The sequence below is a fragment of the Balaenoptera borealis genome (assembly GCF_965194805.1).
Source record: "Balaenoptera borealis genome assembly, chromosome: 10".
Classification (NCBI taxonomy): domain Eukaryota; kingdom Metazoa; phylum Chordata; class Mammalia; order Artiodactyla; family Balaenopteridae; genus Balaenoptera; species Balaenoptera borealis.
In genome coordinates, this window is record NC_138874.1 from 100,785,395 (window position 1) to 100,806,290 (window position 20,896).

Consider the following 20,896-nt stretch of genomic DNA (forward strand, 5'->3'; position numbering starts at 1 on the left):
CATTTGAAAAAATGCACACAGGAGGATAGAAGGAAAGAAAAATCTTAATCTCGGATTAGCCACATGAGCATGATGAGAGTTTACAAAGAACTGTGGGGTAGTTTTTTTTTTTTTTTTTTTCTTTTCTGTCTTTTGCTGAGGAACTTAATGGGGAGAAAATCCTTTCAGGAAACAAATTTCTTAGCAGTAGCCGAGTTTGAGGGAGCCGTGGAAGTCACAGAATTGAACCTCCAATTACCGTCCCTTCCCCATATGCCACAGCTTACATTTGAAGGTTGATTTAGAAACGAACTGAAAATCCCGCAGGCACCTCAGATACCACAGGTCGAAAGCCCTCTAGCAGCTGTTCTTCTTATTGTTCTCCCCATAGCACAACAAACCCTGTCACCCAAGCTAAACACTGGTCCTCCTGGACCCCTCTCTTCCCTCTCCCTCACCACCCAGCCAGCCATACACCGAGCCCTGAAGAGTTTGCCTCCAAGACTTTCCTCAAACTCCTCTCTTGCTTTGATTGATGGAGTGATGCTTTACACTCTTGGGTCTCTGAAGTCATGCTAGACAAGGAATGGACATTTCTTGCACAAATGGGACCGCTTCTTTCAGTCCACCAATGGCCCCTCACCTATCCTTCCCATGATGGGACACAGTCAATGTTGAAAGAGATCACATTCTAGGAATGCAGTGATGATATTCTAGAGAGTTCAAGACAAGACAAAATTGCAAGTTGTGTTGTTCTGCTTATAATAATTCTGAAAAGTGAACTTAACATGACTAGAAAATGAATTACCATTCTCCTGTATACTCTAGGTAGGACTTTAATTTGCAGTCATCAACAAAGCACAGTAACAATCTGAGAAAATCACTGGAAGCCAACTGTCACAGGCAACATTATGGATTATGCAGTATCATGAATAATGATATAACTAAAATTAAATAAGTAGCATTAGGGAGTTGCAGAGGTCAGAAGGTGTATACTGGCTTAATTCAAACAGCTTCTAAAGAACTATGGCATTTTGAGTAATAACAACATTGCCACCTTTTTCTCTCAGTGGGAGTTATGAAATTTGCCAGAAATGGTTCATTCAACAGGAAAGAACAGGAAGAAATAGTTTACGGACCTGAACATGAAGAGATGATGTCTGGACACTATGATGAATCTTTGTACATTGATTGGTCAATGAACTAATACATAAGTACCGCTTCTACCCCACTCTAAATCTTTATCAATAAATCACTATAGTGTACATGGGCCCATGAATTTTGTAATACATTTTACTTGACCCTGACATCCTCAGATTATTCAAAAAGTAGGGGGAGAACATTTTAAGAAAGTTGGATTTTGGTGTATCCCATTATGTTATGCTTAAACTTTATTTACAGCCCCAAAATGTGACTTATCCAATTGACTAAGATCTGATTTCAGTGAGTGGGAGAAAGAGGAGGACAGGTTATTCATTCATCTTTGTATTGCCAGGAAGAAAGACCTTGACACATAGCAGATGTTCAAATAAATGTTCATCAAATGAATAATAACCTTAACACTGATTTTGTCCTCGTAGAAGTCGTCTAAGATATCTCACTTGCTTGCATTTAAGAGACATCTCTGAATGTTTTTGATCTCTAAATAGAGTATAGACTTTCTGGTTTACAAAGCACCATAGGATGAATTATCTCATCAGACAGGAAACATTTCCTGAGCCCTAATATACGTCAGGTTCTGGGGAAGAAGGATGAAGAGAAAAGTCACTGCTCTCAAGGATCTTAAAATCCACCATAAGAAAGAATGAGACATAATATTATAAGGCAGCATTATTAAGGGCTGTGTGATGATTAATTTTGTGTGTCATCTTAACTGGGCTAAGGGAGACCCCGGTAGCTGGTAAAATATTATTACTGGGTGTGTCTTTGAGGGTGTTTCCGGGAGAGATTAGCGTTTGAATCTGTAGACTGAGTAAAGAATTTCACCCACACCCCTGCAGGTAGGCATCATCTTATCCACTGAGGGCCTGAATAGAACAAAAATGCAGAGGAAAGGCAAATTTGCTTTCTCTGCCTAAGCTGGGACATCCATCCTCCCCTGCCCTTAGGATCTGCAATCCTGGTTCTCAGGCCTTCAGATTCAGACTGATTTACACCACTGGCTTTTCTGCTTCTCCAGCTTGCAAACAGAAGATAGTGAAACTTCTTGGTCTCTGTAATCACATGAGCCAGTTTCTATAATAAGTTTCCATATATATAAGGGCATCATCAAATTGATGGTGGAAGAGACAATATAAGTGCAGCCAAGGATATGTTGAATTAGACCTGCCTGTAATACATCCAAGTTCAAAAAGCCAAGATATGAAGCTTAGGAGAGAAGTTAGGGCTGGAAATATGAATGGATGGTCATCTGCTAGAGGAAATTTCTCAAAGGCCATGGGAGAGGATCATTATTCTTGAGTATTGATTATTGCAGCACACCATATGTAAAAAGTAGAAAAAGAGAACTAAGAGGAAGGACTGAGTGGCCAGGGAAGGAGAAGAAACAAGAGCTCACCGTCTTGGCCATCAAGTGATGAGGGATTAGATCTATTTTATCTTCTCAACCACCCTTTCAGGAGAGCAAAAAGCAAGTACTTTACCTCTATTTCACAAAAGTGAAGACGTACACTCAGAAGAGCTTAGAGACCTGGCCAAGGCTCTGTGGGGAGCAGAGGCAAGACCCAAATCCAGGTCTTCTCACTGCAAGTTCAAAACTTAAAGCAATCATAGCTCCTAAGCATAAGGGAAGAGTTGTGCTAAGTGTGGTGGGTGTCTCCGATGGCTCAAATCAGACACATACAATCACTAACCTTCCCCACTCCGTGAAATTTTCATCACCAACATCACTCTTTGGGATAAAGGAATTTTCAGAAGGCCTTTAAAATTGTACATTTGCAGGGAGGATTTTAACACATGAACACATTAGCAGCTCTTAAGGTGATTTTCCCCTCAGAACAGGCCTGCTCACAGCCCCTTTTCATCAAATTTCCAAAGAACAGATAACAGGTCATGAAGGATGCCAGAACATGAGAGGGAAAGGGGGAAATGTCTTTTGTAGGCTGAAAAGCCTCAGCAGCTACCAGTTAAGTGTACTCCAACCAAATTAAGTGGGGTAATGGAAGGAACCGACCACTGGAATTGGGCAACCAGGTAGATCTAGATTAGGCTTAGGTTCTGCGGGGCTGGAATTGGAGCTGAGTGCCCCTAGGTGAGGCAACGCAGGTACTGAGGATCAGAGGGAAGGCAAGTATCAAATTTCTAAGACCAGAGAAGATGTCCCAAAATCAGAGACCAGAGGCAAGATTGGGGCAGGGAGATCACAGAACCAGATAGAGATGGAAACAGAAGCGAGGAGGTCAGGAATTGGTAAAGGAGGCGGAGGGAATGGCAAAGAGGGTATGAGGGGGGATATGACCACAAACAACCATGAATAATTATACAATCATGAATATTTATGACTAATGTTCATGAGCCAATGGGTTCATGGGCTGGACACGAGTGAACCCAGCACCATGACCATCTAGCCGTGTGACCTTGGAAAAGACACTTTGCCTTTCTGAGTCTCATATTGCTCATCTATAAAAATGAAAATTTGATTAAATTATTTCTAAAACCTTCTCCAAATCCAAAAGCAAATCCAAAAGCAAAACCATACTCAAAATCTCTTTTTAAAAAAATACATTTCTTATTGACATTAAGGAAACTGTCAGACGCTTAAGAGACGAAATTACCCATTGATTTCTTACCTTCTAAACTAAAGCTATTCCTTTCAGCAAGAATAAAAGTGAAACAAACCAAGGGGTGGAAACATGAGGGCATTTTAAATCTCTAAATTGAAACAGAAAAAGTTTTAAAGGTAGCATAATAACAGCTTTTCTGTTTTCTCACTAAGAGCGTTTTATCTAAAAGGTTCACCCAGAATGCTAACAAGGCAAAGCTTCAGAAACGCATCAAATGAAACCATTTCCATTTCTAATGGCATTAATCTTCTCTGTGGTTCAGGCAGAATTAAAGGTAACCCCTAAGGAGTTGGCATCCCTCAGGTGTTTTCCAAGTACACCTGTTTAGGTGTCCCTAGGCAAGGGCGTTGGCCTGATTCACCCCTACATTCCTGCAGTCACTCATGGACTTCTCCAGCATGTCATCCCCTGAAATCACCCGCTTGCTACAAAGGGCACTAGTTAGAAACCAACTGGATGAGTGCTCTCCTTCTACTGGATGCAGTTTACCACTGGGAATTTCATTTTCAGGACAAACCTATTGATAGGTCATATTTATGTTGATAACATTATCCTATTCAAAGACGAAAGATGAGATCTCCCATATAAATAAAAATGTGAACTTAAAATTCTACCTTCATTGTGATGTTTTTCATTAGTTCATTTATTCTGTAGATTCCAAGTGAACTAGCTTGCAGCATTAGGAGCTATAAAAGCTGTCTACTTTAAAACTGATCAGTTACATCTTTGACAACTATACCAAAGCTCTCCCATGCTTTTTTTTTTTATTTATTTATTTTTTAATTTTTTTTTTTTTTTTAATTTTACTTATTTATTTATGGCTGTGTTGGGTCTTCGTCTCTGTGCGAGGGCTTTCTCCAGTCGCGGCAAGCGGGGGCCACTCTTCATCGCGGTGCGCGGGCCCCTCACCATTGCGGCCTCTCCTGTTGCGGAGCACAGGCTCCAGACGCGCAGGCTCAGCAATTGTGGCCCACGGGCCCAGCCGCTCCGCGGCATGTGGGATTCTCCCAGACCAGGGCTCGAACCCGTGTCCCCTGCACTGGCAGGCAGACTCTCAACCACTGCGCCACCAGGGAAGCCCTCCCATGCTTTTAAAAATATGAAAAATGCAAATAAAGAACAAAGTTGTGAAAAATGACTTAAGTTCTCCAGGAGCCTCATCTCTGGACCAATGCAGCACCAGGGATATCAAGTTCTACTGCCGCTAGATAAAGATTTCGGTCAGCACAAGCTGCTTTACTCTCTCTGACTTCTGTTTCCACTACATCTTGGAAATTTCGTCGAGCTTATACAAGAAGAGGCCAATCATGTAGGATAAGTAACATTGGAATCTCATCAAAATCATCTTTAAAGTTGTACTCCAAAAGAGCATCTGGAGTTTTCAGCTCCAAAATACTTAGTAATTAGAGATGCCGCACATCAGGAAGAAAATGACAAAAGCTGACATTTCTACTGAAAAGTCACTAGAACCAAGGGATTTGTCTCCAAATGTATTAATTACAGGAAGCCGCTTCTGCATGGTGGTTGGTGGTAATTGCTAATGCTAAAAGTAAGGTTTTCTCTCCATCAGTTGTGCCAGCTTCATTCAGGCTCCCAGAAGTCTCATATTCTCTATGAAGTCTTCTCGGATAATGGGTTTTATTTTCATAGAATAAAAAGCATGCTCGTTACGTGTTCAGATGACCCCAAAGCTAATGGCGTCTACTATACCAGGGAGGTAGTGGAGTTCAAATCGGCATGGACAAACCAGATTAGCTGTGAGAACCCAAGCCAGTGCGTGCAAGGAGCACACACACAGCAGAGTCTCTGAGAAAAGGGGAGCCACCTAGGGTATATTGGTTCCTATGCCCTGAGATGGTCAAAAGGCTTATATGCTCAGTTCACCCCCTCAGAAAGCGCCAGGCTTACACATAACCAACGAAGAACAAAGTCAGAGCACAGAGTGTGAAACAAACATTTCCTGCTCCTCCTGGGTATCCTTTCAGTCAAGGCTGGGGAATCTGCCCACATGAATTTCCTGAAGACCCTTCTCCTATTTCTTCCTTCATCTTCCTTCCCTTACTAACCCCCAAGGGTCATAGCGAGCTCTCTCCTGTGTTGAAGGCTCATAGCTCCCCTCTTTCATACAGTTTCTTCTTGTCTCTTAACACACTGTAGGTCTGTTTCACACCAACACTCCCAGAATCAGCCCTGGCAAGCACAGTTTGGTCTCATTGGGATAGTCTCATCTATCAGTGCAGTATCTATAAAGAAAGAATTCTCTCTCTTGCTAATATAGATCACCTCTCATTGCATAACTTATGCTAAGTGACCGCCTGCCCACGCTGACTGAAGATGGGATAGGGTAAAGGGAGGGCCCTGCCATGTACACAAACCTAGATTAGGGTCCAGAACCACCACTAAAAGTTTTGTGAGTTTAGGCAACACACTTCTCTCTGGGTCTCAGTTTCCTCATCTGCAAAATAAATAGTGAAGACCCTCAGATGGTCAGATTCCCTTCCAGCACTAACATCCTTTGAGTCTTGTCTATACATTGGTCTTGATCTTTTGTCCTCAGCTCACTCCATACTTTTCAGTTCTTGAGAGTGAGTGTATTCTCAGGCTGTCTACTCCATTAATACCACCTTGCTAATTTTATCGTAAACTCATGGCCTCTTTGCATCTTAGGGCAGGAAGGGATCCCAGCCGACTTGCCATCAGCTTCAGAGGAGGAACAGCCAGCCCAGACTCACAGTCACTGTGACCTATACCCTCATTGTTCCCAAGAGGATCTATGGCAGCTTAGCGGGATATGTTATAAAATGCAGGATAAATTAGAAGAAAAGCTAGAAAGAAAAGCAAGGGTAAGGACATATGGAGCCTGAAAGCGCCCCCCCCCCCCCGCCCCGACCAAGAATAAGAAAAGCTCCCTTCGAAAATTCTGTGTGTAGTGCCAATTCCAAGCCACGTATTTGGCTCTGAGCTCTCTAACAGCCAAAAGGAAAAGGGGAACCCAGTGAGTCAGTAAAGGAGAAGCCTCCCTCTTCTCCCCAGAATTCTTTCCTCTGTTCTGCACTGCCTTTTGGTTGCACCTAAGACAGTGCTCAAAGCTAACAGTCACTGCCTGAAAGGGGTATCGACTGATGGCGGTTGGAGTTCTTCAGTCTTTGGCTAACTCACAGCTCGAGAAGGAAATAGAAACCATAACCTCAGAGACTGATCCTGTTTCTCATCAGACGTGGGTTGCACACTGCTGTTCCTTCTTTGCACCCCTGCCAGGGAAAACCACAGAGGAATGCTGGTCCATTGTAATCGTTCCAGGTTTTCTTGTAACATCTTACTCACTGGCAGAAGAATTGAAAGACGATTCCTGAAAATGTGCATTTCTTGTTCTTTCTCTTTATAATACAAAAGGCTTCAGGTGCTTCAAAAAGAGCCTTTGATGCACCGTTAAATAAACACCTGGCTTTCTGAAGAGAGGCACCTTTTCTCAGCAGGGCAAAGACTATTTCCAAACATTTCCATTCTAAACCATCAGCCTGAACAAGCTCTACCTTCTCCTCAAAGAGCAGCCACAGTCCGGAACGGCACTGAGATGAGAAACCTAGGAGAGGGAGTATTTTCAGAAGTCTGGGAGGCAGTGAGGCACTGTGGAGATCAATCCTTTAAGTAGCCTTCTATCTAAATAATGTGTGTGTCTCCTATGTGTCCCCAAGTCCCTGTGAGGTGGGTAAAAGAGTCCCACTTCTGGATGAAGAGCTGAAAGTGACTAAAGGACTTTTTAGAAGTGGGTTGCATAGTGACCAAGATTCTCTTCCTGACCAAACTTCAGTTATGCTCCTTTGAGCCCTCTGCTTGACAAGGTCCCCAGATGGGCTTCCGTCTCCATCCTTGTAGGGTCCAGTTTTAGTAAGAATCCTATCAGGTTGGTTCGGCCAGAATTCCCCACCCTCGATGCCTGATCAAATTCCCCATCCTCTGCCACCCCCTAGGTGATGTCTGATGCCCCTGGCCTTCCTTCAGCAAGAATCAGCTTAGGCCATTTTAGCCAGAATCCCGCCTTATCCCTGATGTTTCCTCTTAGTAATTTTCCATCCACTGACCCCCACTCTGCTCCTTGGCTATAAACCCACACCTGCCCATGCTGCACTCGGAGCTGAGCCCAGCTCTATACTGAGGTCTCTTTTCCCCCATTGCAATAGTTCCTCAATAAAATCTGGTTTTATCACTTTAACAACTGTCCAGCTCTGGTTATTCTTTGGCAATAGCCATGGGCCATGTCTTCTCATTCCAAGTGTGGTAGAAGCCCTGGGAGTTGGAAGGTGAGTGGTGAGGCCATGGACCTGCCCACCCACTAACTAGTTGCTTGATCTCAGACAAGCCACCTTCTCTAGGGTTAGGGTTGGGGTTGAGTTGCGAGCATAAAACATGACTCAAACCATCACTACTGGGCAAGTGTAAAGCAAGCCCATCTCTCCAGCCCGCCTCTCTCCACCTGTCCCTGCTCTCCTCAAGTCCATCTCTTCACTCAAGTCCATCTCTTCACTGGGACATTGGCTTCTGTATCCCCTTCCCACATTTGCTCTGCGCAGCATTTATAGGAGGGGAGAAACAAAATCATTGATCTAAAACGTGTGGGCACATGTGGGCACATTCGGTCCTGGCTTGCCTCTGTAATCTACAAAAGACTTTATAATGTTGTAGGTGCAGGATGGTAGGAGCATTTTGCCTTTACTAAAGTAAACTTTTCATTTACTTGGCTTCATTCTTTGCACATAAACAAGATAACGATGCCTCTGCTGCTCCAAAAGGTTTCCCATCATTTAATACAGTCAGCCCAGGTTCTTTTCCGTAACTATTTGTGAATGAAAAGGAACAGCCTTTATTAGGTCATTCAAGCTTCTTTTTAATTTAGAAAGATCAGAACAGCTTCCCCTTCCCCAAAGTCATTACAGATGAGAGAGCAGCTTTACCGGTAGACAATCCACAACCTGCTCCCCAGCCCCACACCAGCAGAGATTGGTCTTCACTCCCTAATCTGCCCACAATGCTCTATTGCAGGCTCTCTAACCTGATGCTGAACGCTGTTTTTAAACCCTGCTTCATCTGCTAGAGAAGATCTCTGGATGTTCCCACTGACACAGTAAGAAAGAGGGGCTGTGTATCCCATAGCCCCTAAGTCCTGCATGGGCCAGTTTAGAATTCTTTGTCAGAAAGAGTTCCATTTCTATTTCCTGGCTATATTTTCATTATGGCCCAGTTTAATCTCCCCCTATAAATGAATATGATTTCATCAGGTCTCCTTAGGACCTGCCCTTCTGCACAATGATGCACTCCAGTTAATTAACCAGAGCTGTTCTTAGATGAGAACTGTGAACCGCCCTTCTCCCCTGCATTGTCTACTCAGAAATGACAGTGACAAACTCTAGGGCAAGACCTAAGGATGGGTTATAACCTCTATTGTTCCCAATAGTCACACTGACCTTACAACTCAGAAAAAAATAAATTTCAACCAAATGGTCCTTTAAAAGACAGAGCTAGTATGAAAATCTTTGGGATGTCTTACTAGCCTTCCAAAGGGAAAGCACTTTTGTTGCATCATGGCAATGATTCCATTGTTCCTGGTAAAATAATAATTTATATACAATACTGCCAATCATGTGCCACAGTGAGACAGGCAGGCCTACAATCTCCTTCAGTGGGAGTATAGCCACAAATGTGTATGTGTGTTCAAAATCTGTCCACTGTCGATGTGACTCTGTCACTAAATGAGCGGCCTACCAGACTGACCTCAGCTTCGACACATTTACAATTACCCATCGTGATAGCAGAAGCCGTTGGAGCCTCATCCAGATGCTCTTTCCAGACTGGTACACTCGCGCTTCTTCCAGACCACCAATGAGAGTGTTGGCTGCCAATGACAGCTGCCACGCTTCCCTTAAGAAGGACCCTCATCATAAACAAGGTCCCACTGTATAGCACAGGGAACTATATTCAACATCCTGAGATAAGCCACAGTGGAAAAGAGTACAAAAAAGAATGTATATATATATATATATGTATAACCGAATCACTTTGCTGCACAGCAGAAATTAACACAACATGGTAAATCAACTATACTTCAATTTTCAAAGAAAAGATAGCAACACATTTAAACAAAAAGAGAGAGAGAATGATCCTCATCCACAGGAACCACTTTCCCTAGCAATGCCACGGAGGATACTCAAGGCACAGTCCCCCGGGGAAGAGACAGCAAAGCCTACATCCAATGACTGAATAATATGGGGTGTTAAAGGCTGGCCCCCTTACCTCCCCCTGGGACAACTCTGGGGTGCTACTTACGCTCAGAGCCCCCTATACCATCATACTGAAGCTAGACACCCCCATCCCTGTCCAAGTTTTCCGCAGTCTTCTCCAGCTTCATTTGCTCCTTTGAAGGCTATACCTGAGAACACTAGCTCAAGCAATCTGTTACACAGGAATCCTTTCTTGGCTCTGCTTCTAGGAATCCCAGCCTAAAGCCCCAGTCAGGAGCAAAGCTAAGCACAGGAAATCACACCTGGATGTCAATGGCGGTAGTCCCTTATGAGAAGGAGGTGTACGTCTCTTATTTTCATTCCATGGGGCTATTTCAGCATCAAAGAATAGGAGCATCCCTGGATTTCAAAGGCTCAGTGTGTCTGGATACGCACATAGCCCGAATCTTACTCCCATAACCAGCAGGGATCATGCTCTAAGGAATGGTTGCATGGAAAATATGCCTTAGGACTGTATGTATTCGCATAAGGTTTTTGGGAAACCACTACTGAGTTCTAATTAAGACCAACTTCAATAGTTTAATTGGGGATAGGATGGAGTTAAGATTAGGGCAGATATATTTTAACTGTTGGTGAAGTTGCATTTAAACTTGATCAAACATTTATTGAGGAGTCCCTGATACAAAGTTTTATACTAAGTGCCTTGCATTGGAACACTCTGTGAAAGTAGATTCCCATGTCTGAATTCTACCCAGGAATATGGATGAAATGCAAGTAGGTTAATTTTGTAATAAAATCTGTAAATAGTTTAAGTACTGCAACAGACTGTAAGCTCCTGGAAGGCTGAGGTTGTTTCAGATAAATGTGTCAATACTCTTGAATGGGCATGTACTACTTTCTGCCTGTCTTGAATCTATTCTGCCTTTTAGTAGCAGCCCGTGGATTGCCTTGTGAACTTCCTCCCTGGACTTGCAGCCCAACTGTCTCTGGTGGAGTTAGCCCTGTCCTTCAGATCCAGGAGTGACTTACATATCCCCTGGTGGCAGTGACTGGTTCAGGGATGCGAGACTATGAATGAGACTATGAGAGACTATGGATTCATGTCAGTCTGAGATTCTTGCTGCAACAAGTGGAAGAAATGTTTTTTCTCCCAAAGTAGTGAAACTTACAGAACGCGGGCCTGGAGCTGCTGGTGCTATCTTTTCATAAAAAGGAAACATCCTGCAGAAAAATAAAGCCAACACAGAGGCAAGCAGAGCTGAGACATGAAAAGCAAAAAATTCTTTTTTCCAAAAATATTCTGGGTTTCTCTATTACAAAGAGCAATGAATTCAAAAAATATTTAGGTCATTTTGAGTTGGATTTCTGTCAGTTTCAGTCAAATGCCACAACGAAGCCCTAAACCCATGATAGGCATTCCATTCATATTTTAGGTATGAACGTGTTCATCAGAATGTATTGGTATCTTTACTATACAAGCAGACCAATACTTTTAACCTACAGCAATTACATCTAATTTTAAAAATATGTATTGATCACTTACACTGAGCCAGATATTGGGCTGGGATTTTTGAAAGATTCTAAGGGGATTAAGACATGATTCCCTTCCCTTAAAACATTTATAATACATCTAGCATCTGAGAGAAACCCATTAGATTTCAACTCATCTCCATTGGAAATAACACATGGACATCCATCTGAACAAGTTATACTGAGAAATGTTTTATTAAAAACCCAGTGGAGAAATAGGTGAGTCAAGCTGCTTCCTGGATCTAAACCATAAGTTGGTGTACCAGGCCATAGATGATGACTCCACTGGGACACAAGAAAGAAAAGTATTTTTAAACTTTTGAGATTGGAGAGTAGCTTGAACAGCCAAAAGGAACAGCCTGTCCTGTTGAGTGACTCACTTGAGAAATTTCCATTTTTATGCCATTTCAAAGCAGAATTTTTGAGACAACATTTGGATTGCCTTTTAAGTAGATATGCTATTTGGATAACTTTCTTAGGATGAAATATGTCATCATATCATAGATATCATGGCTTCTGTTTTTAATCTACCTTTTTTTTTTTACTTTCTCTGGCTGCTCTTAAGATTTTCTACTGATCACTTGTTTTGGTGTGCCTGGATCACTTGATTATGATGTACCTTTATGTAGCTTCCTTCATGTTTCTTTTTTTGTTTTTTAATTTTTATTTATTTTTGGCTGCGTTGGGTCTTTGTTGCTGCGCCTGGGCTTTCTCTAGTTGCGGTCAGTGGGGGCTACTCTTTGTTGTGGTGCACGGGCTTCTCATTGCGGTGGCTTCTCTTGTTGCGGAGCACGGGCTGTAAGCACATGGGCTTCAGTAGTTACAGAACATGGGCTCAGTAGTTGCAGCATGCGGGCCCTAGAGCGCACGGGCTTCAGTACTTGTAGCACATGGGCCCTAGGGCGCGCAGGCTTCAATAGTTGTGGCTCTCGGCTCTAGAGCGCAGACTCAGTAGTTGTGGCACATGGGCTTAGCTGCTCCATGGCATGTGGGATCCTCCAGGACCAGGGATTGAACCTGTGTTCCCCACGTTGGCAGGCGGATTCTTAACCACTGCACCACCAGGGAAGTCCTAATCTACCTTTTCTGACAATCATTAAATTTAATAGTTTTTCCAAAAACTAATGAGCAATGAGCTACTAATAGCAATATCCTACTTCTACATAGTACTTCCTAGTTTATGAAAGCACTTTCCCATACATTATCTCCTAGGAAGTTGGGAGAGTCAACAACTAAGTCTAAACAGTTGCTTATCTTTCTATAGGGTATTATTTAATTTATTCATTTTTATTCCCTTTTCTCCATCTGTAGTACCCTTTTTCATCTCTCACTTGGATTTTTGCAATAGCCTCATAACTAGTCTCTATTTCTTAGCTTTTTTCCTCAATATTCCTCCTGCATACCTCTGACCATATCCCAACTCCTTAGTGCTCCATGCTTAGCAGAAAAAATCCAGACATCTCAGCTAGTCGTCCAATGATCCATCTTACATTTCCAACCCACCCATCACTCTGACAAGTTTCACAGAGAAGAGGAATTGGTGTTGTACTGAAGGATGGGAATGGTCTGAATAGGAAGATAGTCATAGAAGCTGAGCCTTGAAGGAAAGAAGGAAGGACATTGGCAAAAATCACATGACTAGGAAGGTTCAAGGTGCAACCAGGAATGTTAAGACACCAAATTTGCCCGAAACAAGGTCCTAGGACAAGTTGATACCCACAGAGCCTTGCCAGCTCTAAAATGCCTTAATTCTACTCAACAGCCCAGGGATATTGATTCTAAATACTGACTGCCTCTGACAGAAACAAAAAGTAAAAGGAACAGAAAGAAGAAAGAAACCTTTCTCTAAATACAGAACGTGCTTAGGGGCTTTAGCCCTCAAAGCCAGAAAAGGTAACTCAAAAAGGATAAGACCTCCACAGGGCATACAAGTCCATGGGAGCTGAGGCTTAGGGTGGAGCCCAGAGCTCCATTCTGAGCACAGCTTTGTCTCTCAAGACTGCGGTGACCTCTTCTGGAAAGGGCTGAGGTCAGAGCAAAGTGATACTGGGAGTGCACCAGGAGAAGCAATGGCTGGGTAGGTCCCAGAGTTCTGGAATCATTTCAGCCTAATCCACTGTGGCCAGCCACTAAATAGCTATCATAGGAGAGGAACAGCAGTACATGGGAATTTTTATAAGACAGATATACTTTGTAGCTTGGAATAAATGACCCCTGTGAAAGGCCCCTGAGAGATGGCTGTTCGGCTCAGGTGGGCCAACACCTGGGCTGGGCGGGCCATTCTCAAGTGCCTGAGGAGATTAGAAATACATATTTCCAGGACCCCATTTCAGAGATTCAAATTCAGTAAATCTGGGATGATGCTCTGAATTTGTTTTGTAACAAGCTCCCAGGTGATTCGGATGGATGCCCAGCTAGCTTTGGAATCACAGGATGAGCTTACTCTGCAAGTCACTCCTTCAGAAGATGCTACACTCTCCCTCCACCTGGCTCCCATGCTAGGTGGGCTGTTGATGAGTCTATTGGGTGGTGTTATTTATTTTATCAGTTCCTCTAGAGCAGTGAGTTCCAACTTATGGGCACATTAGAATCATCTGGAGTCTTAAAAGTTTCAATGTCTAGGCCACGCCCCAGCCCAATTATCATAATCACGGGGCGGGGGTGGGGGGTGGGGGGTGGGACACATGTCAATTGTTAAGCTCCCCAGGTGATTCCAATGTACACGTGAGATTGGAAATCAACACTCTATAGTCTTGCTACTCAAATAGTGGTCCACAGACCAGCAGCAGCGTCACCTGGGACCTTCTTAGAAATTCAGAATTTGGGGAATCAGAATTCCCTTCCCAGAACTGAATGAAAATCTGCATCTTAACAAGTCTCTATCTAATGTACATGCACACTCCAATTTGAAAAGCCCAGTTCGACTGATTTTTAATCTCTTCATTTGTTTGTGGATATCGAGGTCAGTTCTGCAGAACTGGATAGGAAGAAGAACCATAACTTTCCCCAGTAGATAACCAAGTTCACATGAGCCAACCAAAAAGAAATCGTTTTTCAGTGCCTAGCGACTGCAGGAAGGTCCAGCCTGTCACCCCGGTTCTTCAGCACTTATAGACACCGCACGCTCATCTCAACGTTCCTATTTGGTAACTATCAATAAAGCTAAAAGAGCCCTGCATAAATTGACTAATTTGTAGGACGTATGCTCAACCCAGGTCACTCAGTCTGAGCGGAACCGGGCGCACCCCAGATTCTGCTGCCACGGGTCGTGTGGAAGATACACCTGGGTGATGCCAGCTCCCACTGCTGAGCTGGCTGAGGATGAGTGCAACACAGTTGGAAAACTGCCTGCGCTGCTCTTTTCCTGGGAGAGAGGGGAGGAGAGGTTCAAGGAGACGTCGTGTGCAACACCTGCCTCTGGGAAATCTCCGGCAAGCACGAGCTCAGGAACAAAAGCCTGGAGCAGAATTATTTCTGTTGTAATTTTGCCAATTTGTCCATGTCAGCACGACAGCCACATCTAATTTACTGTGCATAAGCAGCCGGGCCCGTAGCGGGAGGTGAAAACCCCGAGGATTGCACCAACCAATGAGCAGGACCCTGGCATGCGTCACCCAAGGGTCAGGCTCTCTGAAGGATGGATTTATCCTGCAGCAGAATTTTTCTCTCTCCGCCCACCCAGGCGAGCACAAGTGAGATCGTCTTTTCAAGGCACTTGAGACAGGACAATTTTATTATCGTGTTTATCAGGTCATTTTTTAAGGGGACAAGGAATGATCCCGACCTTCTTGTACCCTCTCTCTGCAACTTAAAGAGGAAATACGTTTAAATAAATATGTGCTCCCTGTCTCTCCCCTCTCTGTTTAACCCACTCTAGCATCCTTTGTAGATTTTATCTGGATCTGCAGTAGCTGGAAACCTCTGAAGACTGGCCAAAGAAATCAAGAACTGTGCCTAATGATTTATGTGCCAGTCATAGGTTGGGGAGCGGTGAAAGCCCAGATGGAGCACCCCTTTTTAGCTGCTCTTGTCAAGCTTCTAGAGGCTCTGCTGAGTTAGGCTGGTGGTTCTCAGGCTTGAACAGGCAACAGGATCCCCTGGGGTTTGTGCTAAAAACCTGAAATTGCTGGGCTCCACCCCCGGAGGTTCTGAATTAGCAGCACAGGAATTTCCATTTCTATTAAGTCCCCAGGTGATGTTGCTGCTGCTGATTCAGGGGACCATACTTTGAGAACCAGTGAGCTGGGGCAACCCTGAGAGCAGCTGTGGGATTCAGAATGTGGAGACAAGCATCCCTAGGTAAGTCACCCCATCTTCACTTTGTGAACGGAGAATCTTTGTTCCATACTTCGAATAGTTTCTTAAAGATTGATTCCCAGAAGTGGGATTTATAGACCCAAAGCATATAATCATCTTTATGGCTCTTGATATTTATTTCTAAATTGCTTTCCAAAAGGTTTGGGCCAATTTATTATCATGTATGAATACTGAACATCAGTACTTTCATTACCAGAACTGAATATAATTCTTTTGACTTATTTCATATGCGAAATAATAGTTAGGGTGATGATGATTGCATTTAAAAACATATCCACTTCTTTGATTACTCTGTACCATGGAATATTGTTCCGAGTTTATAGCACCATCATAATTTGAGTATAAAAATTAGTACCACTTCCCACCTCTATCACAGCTCCATGACACCAGATTCTGTCCTGTTCTGCACCTAGTTCAATGCCTGCCACATAGCAGGTGCTCAACAAAGGAATAAGTTATAACTTCCCTTGCTTTTCTAGAGAAAAGTTATATACAGTTGCTGCTTAAAAATAACATGCTTTTCACTTCCCATCACTTCTGTGCCGTTTGTTCAAAGGGATAAAAGTTTGATAGGGTTTTTGAATTTCCAATGCTAAGTGTGCATTAATGCCCCTGCGCTTTTCCAATCAGCTAACAAGCATCCCTGAGCATCCACAGTAAGCAGGGAGACAGGAGAGAGGCAAGCACCACGTCACCTGAGGTCACCCCACGCGGGCTCCCTCTCCCAACCCGATTCTCTCTTATGTTTGTTTCCAGCTGTCGCAGCTTTTCCCAACCCAATTCCACTAGATTAAAAGAGGATCAGAGCTTCCTCTGTGCATGTCCCTGGCCAGCTTGCAGCCAGGCAGCAGTGAGTGGAGGAGACCGGCTTTGTCCCCTTCCCTCGTGGGCTACAAGAAGCACAAGACTTGCCGGGACACTGGACCCCTGGGACACAGCAGCTCCCCAAGCAGCCCGGCTCGTTACGGAAGCTTCAGTGACTCTGATTCACACTCAGAGACAGGCAGGCCCAGTCTCTGCCACTGGGCTTATCCTGGAGGCTGATGACTTTGATTTGATCTGAGTACTTCATACGGTGGCCCAAGTGTCCTCATCGGCACTGTCACTTGGTAATGAATCAGGAAATCAAAGGCAGGCCTCCAAGACGGCGTGATTCCCGTGTGGGGCTGTTCTCAGCTCCGGCTGCCAATTCGTCATGGAGCCTCTGAACTGTCTCCCCAGTCTTACTTGCAAACAAAGATGTGCCGTGATTCCCTCTGCCTCCAGCTAAGATGCCAGCTGCCCTCTGGAACGTGACCCCGATATACTTTTCAAGTTCAGCTGTTATTCCTCCCTGGGGCTACAGAGGAGCCCACACACGCCATTCCTGTCTCCACACCTTGGACCACACCCTATTCTCCAGTCCTCAGACTGAAGAACGCCCCCGGCCTCTCATCCTCTGATTCCTAGTCACCCACCAAGTTCATTTCGGGCCCTATTTCCTCGAGGAAAATGTACCCGGCAGCCTCATCCCAAGGAGAACACACTTCTCTCACTGAGAGCAAACTGTGTCTGCAACACTCAGCCTCTTATGCAGAAATCCAGTCAACAACACAAAACGGTACATCTCACATCTTGTCTCCCCAACTAGCATGCAGGATTCAAGCCTCAAATGTCTTTGTTCCTCCCAGAGACTTGAATGCACTAGGGATTCAACAGCTGTGGTGAACATTTTTTTAATGAGAAGGAATCTCGCAGGCGTCCTGTTCTAATATAACCTTTATGTCCCTAACAACTCTGCAAACCAAACCATAATTAGGTACAAACCTAATCTGACCCCAGGGTCCCCAGCATGACGTGTGTGTGCACGCGTGTGTGGACACACTAATGTGAACATCAGTGGCGTCTTCAAAATCTGAACACAAAGGCTCGGGCCTCTCTGGCAAAGCCATCTCAGCATTTCCCTTGAAACAACTCTACTGGACTTTGTAAAATCACCTCGTGTTACTTTGATTTTTCCCATATAAAACTCCTTCCCAAAGATTCCTGGAAAATCCATTTCTCGTCTGGCTCCTGTTCACGCATCCATGTCAGTAACAAAGCTTTGACAAGGGCTTGATCCAGGTGCTGCTTTTATCTGTAACACCACACGCTGACTGCTTTCATCCTGTCGCTCTGAAACACCCACTGCCCGTCAAATCTCTCTTGCCCTACAATACCGTGTTCTGCTACTACACTAGCAGAGTTTTCAACCAACCTGTTTTACACATTATCGACTTTTATTATTAACTCGAGGAGAGGAGCTGATAGATGTATTTAACACGTATGCAGTTGAAATGTATCTGTATCACAGCTGCAGACTACAAACCATTTAAGGCTATCAAGAATTACCTCATTAATAAACGCTACCAGTAATAGGTGGAATGTCCGATTTATTTACCCAACGGCTAATTTAATCTTCATAGTTTCCTAGAAAAAACCATATATGTGGAGTCAGACAAAATGTAAACTATGCTTCTGTTTTCTCTCTTGCTCACAGGCTAATATTTATCTTTTGTACCTCTACATTTTTTTTCAAACAAACATGGAAGCATTCTACATAAATACACATGAATCTAGGACTTTAAGAAATTAAGGGCAAAAAATAAGACAATGAAATGGAGCCAGGTGCAGCAAATAAGATAGTGAAATGGAACCAGGTGTGGCAAATTGCATTTTACAAAAATGGATGCAACAATATCTCCCATTCCACAAGCTCTTCTACAGTGTGACCTTGACATTCTGCCCATCAAGAGGTAGCGTATGTGCCCCCTTTTCCTTGTTGGGTGGGGGGGCGGGGGAGGGGGGACAAGGAAAGGCAATTCAGCTTCTTCCTTGTCCAGTGAAATAGTTGCACTTGGAGTCCTGAGCTGCTACTTAAGAAAATTATCCTGAGGCAGCCATGCTGTGAGAAAGCCCAAGACACATATAAGACCAGCAGTGCTGGTCTTCTTCCCAGTCCAAGCACCAGACATGTGAGTGAAAGAGCCCTTGGGTCATCCCAGGCTCCAGCAGTAGAGTCCTCCCCAGCCTTTAGGTCTCCCCAGTTAAGGCCCCAGACATCATGGAGCAGATTCACATTATCTCCACTGTGTGCCCTTTGGGGATTTCTGACCCATGGAATCCATAACCTTAATAAAACGTTTTACTCCACTAAATTTGGAGTCGTCTGCTCTGCAGCAGTAGTGACCAAAACATCTAGTAATGATAATTCACAGACTTGCTTAACATTCGCCTGATTCCTTTGCTATTCTAAGAGGCCTCAATAAAACAACCGTCCTACGGAAGCAGAATCACTGTGCTACTCCAGAAGTCAAAAAGCACTCCTTTGGATGCCAGCTCTGCCACTAAGGAGATGTGTGACTTTGGGAACAATAATATCTGCATAATGCTTTACCTTCTACAAATATCTTCTCACATTTATAATTTCATTTATTCTTCCAAAAAACCCTGTGAAGTAGAACAAGCGTTCAACTCTCTCAACCTCAGGTTCCACACCGTAAAATGAGGACAAGCTCTGTTCTAACGACCTCATAAAGGCTTTTGTAAGATTCAAATGAGGTATTATAAGCGAACGCACATTTGAAGGGCAAAAAATAAGGATTTGTCAGCTCAGGAGACAGAAATGTCAACACAGGCACAACATATCAATCTTTGTCAGAACTGCAGACTCAACAACTACACAAACACATGCTCTAACGTAGACTTCATATTCTTGCCACCCCAGAAAAAATAAATTTGATTAAAAGAAATTCTAACCTGGGAGGAGAGGCTTCCTTTTCCTGCCGAGGAACTCACAGAGACTGCTGGACTCGACCGTCCCTCCTACTGGAGGGTCACGGGAGCCTTGCAAACTAATCGCAGGTGGAGCCCCACGTCTTATATAATACATGGCAGGCATCTTGACCATGTTCACCTGGGCCACGTCACGGAACACGGAGCGCAGAGACCACTGCACCTGGCAACAGCCTTGTGCACAGGGAGTATTGTGAGGGGGAGACAGCAAAAGGGAACGAGTAGGAGAAAACAAATCCCAGTGATCAACCCCACGTGCACCTTTTGCTTCCTCTTCCAGAGAGCCTCTTTTCGGAACAAAGCTAAAGAACGAGATGTTTCATGCCAACAACAGGACTGATCTCTGAAACTGAGAAGGGAGTGTCAAAAAGAGGAATGTAAATTGCCGGAGAGTGTTTAACGCTTGCCTGTGGGTCCATAACTCAGCTTGGAGAGAGCAAAAAACACTGTACCAAGAGTCTGAAGACCTGGGTTATCACTCCAGTTCTGCCACCGACTAATTGTGAATCTGTCACTACTGGATCACGAGCTCCTTGAGAGTAGATCTGCATCTTGACCGTCACTATACCCCTCGCAGTAGCATGGCTAGCCTATAGATGTCCAAGAAATGCTCATTCAATTAATGAATGAAATTCATTAATGTAACAAATGTATGGCATAGGGAATATAGTCAATAATATTGTAAGAACTTTGTATGGTTAACAGATGGTAACTAGATTTATCATGGTGATCATTTCATAATGTATGAAAATATCAAATCACTATGTGGTACACCTGAAACTAATAAATATTGTAAATCAATTACATGTCAATTTAAAAAATTCAGTGGCTGAGAGTGTGGGTTCTGCAATCGACTAGACTAAATTCAAATTCAAACTCCATCATTTGTTATCAGTTACTCGACTTCTGTCTCAGTTTCGTCATCTGGAAAATAGGGATAATAACATTCCTTTCCTGTAGCAGGCGCTCCTGATGTTCTGCCCATTCCTATCCCACCACATCCCCTGGCACAGCTGAGTTTCTAGCTAAAACTGACAGCCTCCCACCTTAAACACCTGTACCTCTTTAATCTCTGCTGGAAGGCTTTCTCTTGCACCAAAAAAGCCTGCTCAGCAGAGACAGAGGCAATCCCAAAGTGCTAGAGAGTGATTCCCAATGTGGAGGCTAGGGGTAAATGCTCCAGCCTCCCCGGGCTCTGCTCGGGCAATTCTGACCTGTGTTCCCCAGCAGGACTGAGAC

At 43.9% G+C, this 20,896-nt stretch overlaps 1 long non-coding RNA gene across 1 annotated transcript in view; it reads right to left on the reverse strand.

The window, feature by feature from the left end:
- The window catches only part of LOC309636202, a 372,123-nt gene extending 351,429 nt beyond the window's left edge, over positions 1-20,694 (reverse strand). The window contains exon 1 of the long non-coding RNA XR_014249298.1: positions 19,622-20,694. This is a non-coding gene — a long non-coding RNA (uncharacterized lncRNA). The remainder of the gene's footprint in view (positions 1-19,621) is intronic.
- Positions 20,695-20,896: the final 202 nt, after the last annotated feature.